This window comes from Erithacus rubecula (assembly GCF_903797595.1).
Source record: "Erithacus rubecula genome assembly, chromosome: 18".
Classification (NCBI taxonomy): domain Eukaryota; kingdom Metazoa; phylum Chordata; class Aves; order Passeriformes; family Muscicapidae; genus Erithacus; species Erithacus rubecula.
Window position 1 is genome coordinate 9,330,796 of NC_136670.1, and position 10,978 is coordinate 9,341,773.

Below are 10,978 nucleotides of genomic sequence, written 5' to 3' on the forward strand. Positions count from 1 at the left end.
CCAACCATGTGTTGACACATCTAGGGCTGTGACATGCAAAGGAAAGGTCCTGCTTGCTCCATCCCTGAGCAAGAATGGCTTCTCTGTCCCTCAGCAAGGATGATTTCTTCTTGCTCCAAAGTAATGTATCTATTTTGAATGGACAGCTGACAGGCTGGTGTTGCTGCCTTTCCAAAAATCAAGGAGTGGGGAAGGTGGGAGGAAAGGTTCTGTGCCACCACTGTGTCTGGGATTGTTCCCTCCTTGCAGCAGGAAAATCAGAGCAGTGTCTGTCCAGACAGTGCATACAACAAACCTCATCCAAATCAGGGATGTGTTCAGAGAGCAGCATCACTCAGAATTTATTGCAAACAGTCTGACAGCTCCACCTCCTCTGAATTTCGCTTGACTTGCAAAGGCAGTTGCAAATACTCTGGTTCAGTCTCTGCTGATGCTATCTGTGGCTTTTGAGAGAATAATGACATCTATTTTGTGCCATTCACATGTTCATCCATAGGGCTGAAATCTTCCTCTTCTGGGAAAAGCCCTCCCCATCCCACATTTCACGCTGACGTCCTGGGCTGCAGTCTGATCAGCCTGTGGGTATGGCACAGCTCCAAGCTGCTCAGGTGGTTCTCTGGAGATTTTAGCTGCTAAATATAAAATTTAAAAAAGACTCTTCTGAGCATGTGCAAATAGTAATTTCACAAATGCATTTAGCATGGCCAAATTTGAACAGATTTTTATGGGAACTTCAAAAGGCATATTCTCAGAATAAAATCCTTCCACATCCCCCTGTAACAGTCAAAAATTGAACAGAGCAGATTGCTGTTCATTCTTTCTTTTTTTTTCTCAGAAACATCTAATTGCTATGACATAATTTTTTTTTTTCCAAATTTTCCATCAGATAATTTCAGTCCAAACCACAAAATCTCAATAAAAACAACTAAAAAGGTCCTTCTGGTTTTAAGACATCTGTCTCCAAAGACCTGGATAACGTATTACCCCCTTCTGGCTCCCTACACTCCCTAACATTTTTGGAGTCATTAATAAATTCAAGCTGCCCATTTTGGGGTGATACCCTGGAATTTGGCCTTAGAAGGGTTCTGAGCTCCCCCAGCTGCATGCAGGTGGTGCAAACACCCCATGGCACTCCCAGCCCTGCATCATCCCAATTTGGGTTCTGCAATTACTGCACTTTGGAGAGCTCTTGTTTGTGACTCAGTGCTTCCCTCTGTAAAGTGTCAAGAATACCACCCTCCTCCTAAATTAATTCTAAACTTATGAATTCCATAGACAAGCCAGAGAGGAAGTTAGTCATTGCCTCCAGAGCAGTGTTTGAGCAGTTTTCTACAATTAAAATATCAAACAGTTGCTCCTTAAAGGAGCTCTGTGCAGGTGCACTTTGTGCATATGGACATTCAGGAAAAGATCATAAACCCATGTATATCCCCAAAGGAATCAAATTGAAATTGTTCAGGTAAATTTAATTTGACATTTCCAGGCTATGTATTACCCAAACCTTGCATGTTTAACATCTTCATGCTCCACAGTCTCCCTGAATCCCAGATTTCAGTGTCTGAGCTTCAGAAAGAACACTCCCCTGCTGGTATTATGTTGCTCCAGGACTAACTACCCATCTTTGTGGTCCTCCCTCCTCCTCCTCCAGTTGGAACATGCTCTTGGGAGAGATTCCTATTAAAGCTCCCCAAAGGGACACCCTTGACTCTGGCCATTTCTGATGCTATGAGCAACATTAAGCTCTCTCGCCAGCTCTATAATTTTTTCCTCTCCTTTCACTATCTCAGCTTCAAAGAACCATTTCATCCTTATCTCAAACCAAAGGGCTGCAGTAAGGCAGAATTGCTCCCTGTGCCCAGGGCCAGCACAACCACCAGTCTTTCTTTCCAGCTGCTCCCCAAGGCTGTGGTTTGAGCGTGGCCAATGTAGGGAGCATCCCACAATTACTCTGGTTTCTCCTGCTCCCACATGCTCATTGAGCTTTCCCTGTCCTGAATACACTCTACTGATCCAGCACAGCCAGCTGGATCCTGACCTGGGGCCCTACACCTGGCTCAAAGGGGAAAACAATCCTGCTAAACCTCTTTAGCATGATCAGAACGATGATTCATGTTCCTATTTGAACTTAGGGAATGAAAATACTGGCCATCACCAAAAGAGAAGTCAGGAAACTAGATATTTTTGGAAATGACAGTACACTGGAAAAAAGCAAGTTCTCTTATAGAGATTTGTTCCTAGTTCACAAGCAAAGTAGCTTTGTTGCCATTTTATGTATCATTTCAACAGATAAAGCTATGAAATATTTATAGCATGTTCAAGAGTAAACACGGACTCCAGGGAGAAGCTAAAGCTTTTAAAAGTTCAGCTGGTACCCAAAAGTCCTGGGAGCACCACAGGAAGGGCCACAGTGCAGACAAGAATTTGTATTTATTTGAATTTTTATCACCAGTTTATGTATAAAGGCATTTCTTTAGTCCCTAGGCTGATATCCTGTGCTCAAAGTAAGAACAGCACCAACATTTTTCTCTCTTTGCACCACTGTCTCTTCCTGGGTCTCTTGACTTCTCTGGCAATCAGCAGGGACAAGTGACTAGGCAGAATCCCTCCTTGTTCTCATCTCCAAACCCACAAAACTCTTGAACTGATTTTATTTTTAATTTAATAAAATAAAATTAATGCTTCAAATAGGAAACATTTGAGGACAAGTCTCAGTTCGGGCTACTTTATTATGGCTGAGTTTTAATCCTCAGTGCATAAGAAGGATTATGCTGAGAACAGACATCACCTTAATATAGTAGCATGAATATGCTACTGTAATAAATCTTTTCAGCTTTTAATTTCAATTCAAGAAAGATGTTGGTTGAGAATATCTTCTTTCCCAGGAACCTTCCCCTGTCTCAAATGTGCCCACACTCCCAGGCACCATCTGACACAGCCTTGTCAGCCAGGAGGTGAAGAGGTGCCACCTCCACCCGACACCACAAGACTCAGAAAAACCTTTTGCAGACCCAGAAAGAGCAGTGAAATGCTGGTTTTACCTGTTAAAATTCTCATTTGGAGAGAGGGTTGATAAATCTTGTTAAGCTGCAACAATAAAACAGGTTGACCAATAAAACCTGAGCTCACACTGGGAAAATTACTCCCTTAAAACTTTTTTGGGGGAGACAGTGTGAAGGTGGAGGTGGGCTCAGTTCTTCACAGGATTTTGTTCCCACAGCTCAGGAAGAAGACGGAGCATGGCAAAGTATCCAGGAAAGGGATTTGATTTATAAGTGAAGCATCAGCAAATGTCTTAAAAGGTCTCCTGAGAGTTTGTAATACTCTGGAAGAGCTGAGAGTAATAAAATGGAATAAAATCAATGGCAGAGCCAAGTTTTTATCCTGCCCAACACCAGCACAGTGAGAGCTGCTTGCTGTGGGCAGAGAGAACCCTGCAATGGGGTCTGAATGCTTTGTCCAAAGGTGAGGGGCTGGGAATGGTCCAGCTCTGATGACCTTCATCAGGAGAGCTTCAGCAGGCATCAGAAACTTCCTCCTGACAGTTCTGGTATCACTCAGCACTCTTGTGATTACCCAAGGACTTTAATTGTCTCTTTGTCTTTGAGGTTATCATGGAACTGTAGATTTATTCAGAGGTTTGGATGGTGACTGGAGTGAAGATAGCAGCTAGATTTCTTGCAGAAATATCAGATGCCACGAAATGGGTCTATAAATAACACAATTTTTGTGCTCAAGGAATATTTTCTGGTTGTATTTTATGAATTGGAATTATGGTTGTCATCAAAGTGCTGGAGAGCCAGTTACTACAGCACATAAAGATCACCAGCTTGGGCCTGCAAGTGATGTGCTGGTAGTGTCCTCTCTGGCAGGAGATGTGAAATGTTACAGCTCTCATTTTGCTGGGGAAAAAAAAATATCCCAGCTAGGATATCACCCATCTTTTCCTGCATATGGAGCATTACCACCAAGTTTCAGTGGCAGCACCTGACATCCCAGCTACGTGCCAGACAAACAAACATGTGGAGCAGCTCCAAAGCCAAGGCAGCTTTCATGGTGCAGACTGGTGGGAAAGAGCAGTCCCCAGCTTTGGTGGGTGAACATATGCAAGGCAGCACAGAAATCAGCCTGCTGGAGCTGCAGCAGGCACCACAAACCAAAAATAAGTGAATCTGTAGCCTTTAGGCCAAGACTAGCCCTAACTAGACTAGTTAGTCAGAAGACCTCTAAAATTTCTGGCGTTTCAGGCAGAGTGGAGTGAATGCAAAAACCCCTTTGAAAATTTGTGATCCTGCTAATTTTTTTGGGTTGGTTCAATCAGCATTTTGCTGTTGCATATGTTTTCTCAAAAGGGCCTGCCCAGGGATGTTACCTACACATTGAGGGAAAAATTACTTTTTGCATTATTATTCCTAGTTTGAAATGAACATTGCAGTCATTTTAAACAGGCTTAGCTTAGACTTGGTGAAATCTTTGGTTCAGCCTGATCTGTCTGCTTTAAGGCTGTCAAACTGAAAGGAATTAAAGTGCAGAGAAAGTGATTTAGAGAAGAAAATGCAACCTGGCAATTTAACTTTGCTACAGGGAGGAAGTTTTAAGGAATTATTCTCAGTTTGGGTGTCTTTTCACTTTGGGAGCCTGAGGTTGGACTCATTAAAGAAAAACAATTTTCAGAAATACTGAACACCCACCTTTGGAAAAGCCATTCTCAGCAGGTAGGTAAAGATGATGTGTTTGAAAAGCTCAGCTCAGCCTTCAATTAAAAAAATAATTAAAATGAAGCCAGGTACAACAGAGTAATGGTGATACTCCATGGGCTACAAGGCCAAAAGCAGATCTGAGAAGAGGAAACGCCAGTGAAAAGGCAGCAGTGATGCTCATGTTAGAAGGAGGTGTAAATAAACAAAATTTTAAATTATTTTAAGCAATTGTCACAGAATGTGGCAGAACAAGAGGTGGTCAATATTTCTTGGTTGTGAGGACAGAGACCATGAGGTCTCTGGGATTTTGGGACTTGTTGGTGCTAACTGTGAAATATTGCAAAGTGGAAGACTTCTGCAGAGATCTGGATGGATCTCCCTTCAGGATGATAATTTTGGTAATGTTGGGACTCTTCTGCATTAAGAAAGATGAATCAGGAAATTTAAAGTCCTAGATGTGCATCTCTTATTTCAATTTAAATTGAAATATGTAAATAATTTAGAATAAAAACAGAGGGATAGGATGTAATTTCCAGTGCAAAATAAAATGCTGATCCTAACTAAAACCCACTGATGTAGTGAAAAAGGAGCTAGGAGTTCAAAATTAATCCCATTATTGTGCTCTAAAACATCATTAATAAGTATAGAGGTTTTGGCAAAACCCGTTATTTTAACACTACCCTTTCTCCTAAATATTTCGTAGCAGGTTTTTATTTCTTTTATGAAATAGTCACTTTAGAAGAAGGATAAACTCCCTCTTAGTGATGTTCAGGAGCACAGGACCTACAGGGTCTGGCGAGGGAGGCTTTCCTGAAGGATCCATAGGAATTAGCAGGCTCAGCAAAGGGGAGAGGAGGAATCCCCGTGCGTGAGTGACCCTGCAGGTGGGTCACCCCGTGGCTGTGTGTCCAGGCAGTGCTGCAGCAGGCTGGTGCTGCATTTGCAGGGTGATAATCTCATGCTGATCAATTCAGAGCCCGGGCAGAGCTCACCCTGCAATCCCTGCGCACGCGGAATAATAACGGCGCTTCCCGAGGAGCCCCATTCATCCCACCGGGACTCTCTTGTAATCAATATATTTGTTCCCAAATTATAGTGCTATTGGTCCAACTTGATCTTTATTCCCATGAGCCAATTGTGTGTGCAGAAGGCCTGGAAACGATGCCACAGCCAGGGCTGCTCTCTTCCCACTCCCATTGTTCCAGGACTCCCGTCCTCGGAGTTATTGTTCAAGCTGCCAGTTATCTCTGAGTGCTCCCAGCAGATGTTGGGGGGAGGGGGCAATTTATTTATTTCTTTTTATGAAGTTTGCCTCTTTGTGGGCCAGGCCCGACAAGATATTAATGCTCTTTGCTCTCCCCTACACTGTGTTTTGTCTCTTTAATTTGGAAAATATTTAGAGAGGAAAAAATGTGTTGTCTTGCTGTTCAAAATAATAATAATAATTTGCCTGTGGAAATTTCTTGCTGACTTGAAAAGGAGCCCTAAATTTGCTGATAGTAAATAAAGGGCAATCCTGTTTTCAGTGCAGTCATAGTAAGTGTTCTTGATGGGTTTCATGGGTGCTGGTTTAGATGGAGAGCTGCCCACAATGAGGTGCTTCTGGTTTGTGAACATCCACCAGAGTCCAGCATTTATTTTGGTTTGTGGTAGAACAAAAACCAGGAATCTGGGGCTGGGTTTTGAAGGCACAGGATTGTATAAATCTAGTAGTTTTCAAATGAAACCTAGTTATTATAAGAAATTTTCTTAGATTTGGGGATGTTGGATAATCTTAATAGATAGAAGAGACTTCTGAGCCATAGCCTAGTCTCTGGGATGTTTTTTCTGGTTATAAGAGATGGGAGGTTAAAGCTCCTTCTGAAGAAGAGCTTTTCACTCTACATCTTCTTGATGATCCACTCAACCCCAAATCAAGTGATGGGGTATGACAGCTCTCTGTTTTCTGCTCTCTCATGTGCACGCAAGAAATGAACAGGGAAGCCCAGAAGAAGCTGGTTGATGTGGATTTTTCTGTATAGAGCATTTTACCCTTGATCATAGAATCACAGAATTGTTTGGGTTAAAAGGGATGTTAAAACTCATCTCATTCCAATCCCCTTGCCATGGGCAGGGACACCTTCCACTAGACCAGGTTGCTCCAAGCCCATCTAACCTGGCTTTGGACACTTCCAGGGATGGGACATCCAATGATTCATCCTGGTTTGTGACATCTCATGAAGCAGAATGTCCCAGCCAGTTCTGCTCTAGTGCAGGTGAAAATGCAGAGCACCTCAATCAAGGAAGCCCATGGCATCCAGAGAGAGACCTCACACCTTTCGAAGTTCACACCCCATCCAAAGTTGGCTTAGCTCCCTGCCTAGCCCTAACATCATTTCTGAATACTTAACCAGCTACAAAACAAAATGAAAAATAATCCACACCATGCCTCGATTAGGGATTAGAAATGTTAACTGGCCAGTGCCTTTTCCTGCAGGGGCACACTGCCCCTACACCTTTAATTAGGGCAGCCCGTGGTCCTTGCCATAAAGCTGATAAGTAATAAATAGCTGCCTTTGTCACATGCAAGTTCAGCATTGTGAAACGGCACACGGACGGCTTTAAAAAGCCTTTGATTAAACCCAGCACTACAGTAAATCTACAAACACAGAGGAAAGAAAAGAAGCTATTTAGTCTGTGCCAGTTCCCGGCATTAAGTATGCAAATTTCTCGGTGTCTTCAGCTCCCAAGAACAGCAGGCGCTGAATGCAGCAGCAGCAGCAAGCGGCACGACATCATTCATTTCAATCATTAAAACAAAAGCGGGATAAATCGCTACCTAATTTGTAAAATATGCTTATCATATAGGCTCTTTGGTCTTTAAGAAAAGCACCAGCTGAATGAGAATCACTGAATTATTTTGGCAAAAAAAAAAAAATCATAGAATCAATTCTGGTTTTCCCCCTTTCTCTCAATGATTGTTCTTTTATTTATTTTTCCCGTTCACTTTCCCTTTCTCATTCCCTTTCCCTTTTTCTTTCTTTTTCCCTTTTCCTTTCCCCTTCCCCTTCTCTTTCTTTCTGTTTCCCTTCCCAGTTTCAGGTAAAACCTATCTCTAGCCTTCCCTCAATCTCCTACACCAAACCTAGGGAAAATCAGTCTTTTTACCTGATCAGGCAAAACTCAACATGCCTATCTCCATCTTCTCACTCCCTTTAATAAAAATAAATTTAAAAAAAAAATTAAAAAAGCAGGGTAGCACTAACCAAAGCCCAGCCTGTAGCTCTGTGTGGGCTTCACTCTCACTGTCCCACCCAGCCCCTGCTGCCATCCTTGTGCAGTCACTCAGCAATCTCCTTTCCCCCCACATGGGAAAAAGTGTATCCAACAGTCTGACCCTGCATCCTGACTGCCCTGGGTGTTTCATCACCCCTGCACACAGGGCAAGCTCTCTCTGATCCTGGGTGCTCAGCTCAGACCCCACCACTCCTTACAAACAGCAGCAGAGAGGATTATTGGTACCCATGGAGCAGCATCACTGGATCCATAAACAGGCTAAATCTTCCCCCATGTGAATGTGTGGTAGCCTGCAGGTAACCTCTTTTCCCAGTCAGATTTTCCTTTTCCCAATCAGATTGTTCCTTTGGCATGAACTCCATTCTGTGTGGGGTGCAGGGACACAAACACTCACAGGAGCTGCCCCTGTAACCTGGCAGTGCCTCTGTGGCTCCTCTGCCTGTGCTCCACGACGTGTGTGTGATGAGAAACGGGGCCAACAGCCCTGCTCTTGTATGAAAAGTGTCCTTTGATGCTCCCCCAGCTGTTCAGCCATTCAGCTGTTCCAGGATAGTGCCTCTGGCAGTACAGCTCCCCGCTGTGGCTATGCTGGGGCGGCAGCAGATGGAGCATATCGTGGTTATTGAAGCTGGATACAGTGGCTGTCAGCAGCCTCGCACTGCCTGGCATATGCAGAGAGATCCCAGGCATCTGCTTGTGTCTGGGGCTGGCCACGTGCAAAAATGTGAAAGGGAACCTCTCAGTCTGGGAGCATCACTGGCCATGGCAAGGATGCACCTGCAATGGTCACCATGCTGGATAGAAAACCAGAGGGGGGGAGTTTTCAAAAGTAGTAGAAGCACAAATGGTCATGCAAAATGCACACCTGAGAGGTGTGCTGGGACTGAGGGGTGTGACAGCACAGCCACAGATGGAGCAGCACCTGCAGCCCCAGCACCAAGGGCTGTTACCAGAACAGGGACTCAAATCGAATAAAGACAAGGCAACAGGGAGAAACTGAGGCACAGGAAGTTCCACCTAAATATGAGGAAGAACTTATTCCCTGTGCAGTAACCAAGCATTAATAGATTGCCCAGAGAGGATGTAGAGCTCCTTCACTGGAGATATTTCAGAACCATCTGGGTGTGCTCTGAGGTGGCCCTGCTTGAGCAGGGAGTTTGGACCAGGTGACCCCTCCCAAACTGACCCATTCTGTGATTCTGGGAAATGACTGGTTCACCTCAGAACCTTGTAACACCTTTTACTTCACTTTAGTATCAGTGAAACATAGAATATCCTGAGCTGGAAGGGACACACAAGGATCATCAAGTCAGCTCTTGGCCCTGCAGGTGACAATCCTAAGAATAACACCATCAGTTTAACCTCTGGTTGGCAGAACAATCAAAAAAGGGAAATTAAATGCTTGCTTATCTCCAGCTTTTTCAGTGGCCATGTGTCACCCAGTCAGTCAGCAGATGAACAACTCAAGTGCATAAAAAATCCAGCCCAATTTGGTTTGCACCAGTTATAAACTCTACACCTCTCTACATGGAGCTCACAGTCCTGTCAGTGTCTACAGATTTCATGTGACCTTCTACAGCCAGATCTCATCACTGCCCAGTGGAGTCTTAGAAAGGATTTTGAACCCCAGTGCTGGTAGGATGGTGACTCTCAGCACTGATGTGTTGAACACATTGAGGTGTTCTTGCACTAAAGAGCATCATTTCAAACCACCTAAAAGCCCCAGCTCAATGCCAGAGTGCTGCACTCAGATGCAGACAGGAGAGCAGTGAGGTTAAACACTGCAGGTGCAGGTGCTGCAGGTGTCAGTGCCACACCTTGGCAGCCAAGGACAACCCACTCTTCTCTCATGGGCAAGTGAGAAAATGATGTTACAGAACAGCCACCCAGAGGGATTTCTTTCTCCTCGGGAGATGAAACTTCTACTCTGCCTTGTCCTGGCTCTTGGGAGTGGTCCATATCCCCCCAGGGCAGCCAGGGATGCCTCAGGCCCTGGTGTCTCATCAAATCTCCTCTCCCTGGCACTCTCTGTCATACAAATACCTTACCCAGCTCCTGCCTGCTCCTGTGCTTCATCCTCCAGTCCTTCTGCAACATCAGAGAGACATAAAAGGAGGGGAGAGATCGAAATAACACCCTGAATATTGTACCTTCTAATGAGGCAGTGATCAAACATCTTCTCAGGAGCACAGGGTGTAAGGTTTGGTGGCACAGGGCTTCCAGCCATGCCCACCACTGCCAGAGGAAAAGCAAGTTCCATCCTTGAGGGAGCTCATGAGGTCACAGAGCAGCTTTAACTGGCACAGAGAGACCTGGAGGAACAGGGTGAAATCCAAATTCCTCCCCCACCTTTGCTAACAGTGTCCTCACTGTAAAGGGACTTGTAGAAACTTCAGCAGCACAAGCTGTTCCTGTGATGTTGTTGTATAAATATGTTTTATGTATAAATATGCATTTGAATCCGTGTTTGGACTCAAACCTGTCTGTTCATCCAGCTGTCGAGTAACCTCTGCAAACAGCAGGGTCCTTTGTGACAGATTGAAACCGAGAAAACCGCTGCCTGCTCTGCAAAACATATTTAATTTGTTAAAGAGATGGGAACTTTGTTGAATTAATAAGATGTGCTAGAGAAGGGAGCCACTCTCCAAAGAGCTGAATCCTGGTTACAAGTGCAGTTTGCAGCTTGTTGGTAATCCTGCAATTAAAGCTACAGTACCAGCATATCACAAAAATGGGATTTGCATAATTTGAAATTTGAGGAAAATCTCTAAATACTTTAATTTTGATAGAAACTGTTTCCACTGCTGACATGTGTCTACACCTATAATTTCGGTTGATAAATTGCTGTAATTTCTCCTCCATTTCATGTTCTTTCTAACATTAATTGTCAGTTGTAGAGTAAAACAGTAGAAAGAGAGAGAGAGGGAGAGAATAATGTCATTGTGCTTTTGTGGTGTGAATAGCCTTCCGAGGAATGACTATCTTCCACACAGATGCAAACAAAA

The 10,978-nt window shown here is 44.0% G+C and overlaps 1 long non-coding RNA gene across 1 annotated transcript; it reads right to left on the reverse strand.

Annotated features, from left to right (window-relative positions):
• Positions 1 to 324: 324 nt before the first annotated feature.
• Positions 325 to 10,181, reverse strand: LOC306809945. The gene is made up of 3 exons (XR_013776328.1): positions 10,124 to 10,181; positions 7,845 to 7,889; positions 325 to 632 (listed from the first exon to the last, which is right to left on the reverse strand). It is a non-coding gene; the product is annotated as an uncharacterized lncRNA (long non-coding RNA).
• Between the last annotated feature and the right edge of the window lie 797 nt (positions 10,182 to 10,978).